Here is a 2,471-nt window from a genome sequence, read left to right as displayed (position 1 = left end):
CTCACTCTTATACTAATTGCATGGTCTTATACCAGCACAAACAAAATATCCTGTAGTATTTGTTATGGCTCTTTTACATTCTAAGTTCAAACTTTGTTAAGGTCAATTTTTGCCTTTTCATCCCTCCTGGGTTAATAAAATACTGGGGTTCATTCTCCATGAAAATCTCTGGCCTTCGAAACAGTTATCATTATTGTTAATACATATGGAGCAAATATATATATACTGTAGTGCTTAGTAACAATATTTTTTCCAGAGCCATGTTGATTACGCGTCAGGATGAATTTGTGGTGGTAGGGACACATGTTAATTAGTTCCTAATTTATTTGGGTGAAGTACTTCATTGATGAAAAGAAATTTTTTGTATGAGGCTTTACTGAGCTGTCCTACCACCCCTACTGATTGATATGATTCAGGATTACTAGAAGCACCATCATTATCATTATCACTTTTATTTTCATCATGCTTGCTATTTACTTCTTTAAAACCTGTTATTTTATAATATGCAATTCACTTTTTAAAAAAGAAAAGAAAAATTGGGAGTTTTTTTTTTTTCCTTTCTGTACACATTTTGGTTTGGAATGTGCAAAATTCTTTTAAATACATTTCAGTTCATTTCATTAAAAATATCATCTTAGTAGACGGAGATGACCAAAATGCCTTGCAGTATTTTTGTTGTGTCCCCTTTACATTCTGAGAACAAATACCACAGAGGTCGACTTTGCCTTTTATCATTCAAGGGATCAGTTTAATCACCTGTTCCCCTCCCCTAAATTTTTGGACTTGCCTCTGTTAGAAATTATTGTTACTTTTATTATTATTATTATTATTATTATCATTGAGGTAAGGGACAGCCTATTAGCAGAATTACAAGAGGGACTAAATAAAATATCTTTCAACAGTATTTTATTTCTTCTCTCCCTAAGGTTCCAAATTTTAAATATAACCCTCCCTCCATCCCCCCAGTATCAATAAAATCAACTAACAATAGTTCCCCACCATTGATACAGTTAACTCTTCACCCCCACCCCACCCACCATTCCCTCTTTCCATTCTCTTCTCATACTAGTGTGCTAGGGTAGGCTTTGGGTGGGGGTGGGTGGCCTCCTGACTAAGACAAATTGTATTTTTATTTTATATTTTGTTTTTTATATGTTTTTGTTTTTTTTTTAAAGTACGAATGAATGATTTTATTGGTTATAAAAATTGTGATAGCATCTTTTTATTATATTCTTGCCTATTTTTAAGAAAATAAATAGAAAAAAAAATAAAACAAACATGTTTAAAAAATTAAAAAATACTTTGTTTCTTATGTTGTATTTGGTTTAATAATAGGAAAGCTTGTTTTTTGTTGTGATTTTTTTTTCGTTTCTCTTTTTTTTCTTTTATTGAAAAATGAAAATCTTATATAAATTCTACAATTTCTACATTGCTTTCATGAACCAAGAAAAGTCAATTCTCCTTCCTTCCCAACCTCTATGATTTGAAAAATTTTCTTCATTGAAAATACATCATTGAGGTTTCTGTAACTGATTTTATTATTAATTATTAAATGTGCTGGAAGAATTGTTAGAGCTTCAGGAAGAAAACTTTGCAATATTTCTTCTTGCTCTTTACATTTCGAGTTCAAATCCTGCCGAGATCAACTTCACTTTTCATCCTTCTAGAATCAATGAAATAATGTACTGGTCAAATATTGGGCTTAATGGAATTCACTGATTCCCACCTCTAAAAATTACTGGCCTTGTGCCTACATCAGGAAGTATAATTGTAATTATTATTAGGGTAATGAAGGTGGCAGGCTGGCAGAATCATTAGTACACCTGACGCAATGCTTAGCGGCATTTCTTCCAGCTTATGTTCTAAGTTTAAATACTACTGACGTCGACTGTACCTTTTGTCCTTTCAAGGTCAATAAAATAAATACTAGTTTAGAGCTGGGGTTGATGTAATTGACAAGCCTCCCCTCAAAATTCTAGGCCTTGTGCCTATAATAGAAAGGATTGTTACTAGGGTAGTGGATTGGTAGAGTCATTGGGGCATCAGAAAAGTAAACTGCTTTTCAATATTCGTTCTGGCTCTTTACATTCTGAATTTAAATCCTACTGAAGTCAGCTTTGCCTTTCATCTCTTGAGGACCAATAAGAATAGAATAATACCAGTCCAGTACTGGGATTGATGATATTGACTTAAATTGCTGGCCTTGTGCCTAAATTAGAAATAATTATTAGGGTTTGGCTGGTAGAATCTGTTGAGCACCAGACAAAATACTTTGTCATGTTTTTTAGTTTGTTGAGAATTATTTGCCCGTTTACATTTGTGGCCTTGTGCTATTGCTAGAAATCGTTATTATTACTTTTACAAGACTAAGCAAACTGATCAAATATTGGACTGCATGTATTAACTGTTCTCTATCTACTTTCTGAACCCAGATCTTGCCATGGTCAATTTTACCTTTGAATACCATTGAA

Source organism: Octopus bimaculoides, chromosome 2 (genome assembly GCF_046866305.1).
Source record: "Octopus bimaculoides isolate indiv1 chromosome 2, ASM4686630v1, whole genome shotgun sequence".
Taxonomy (NCBI): domain Eukaryota; kingdom Metazoa; phylum Mollusca; class Cephalopoda; order Octopoda; family Octopodidae; genus Octopus; species Octopus bimaculoides.
Note: the sequence above shows the minus strand (reverse complement) of the source record.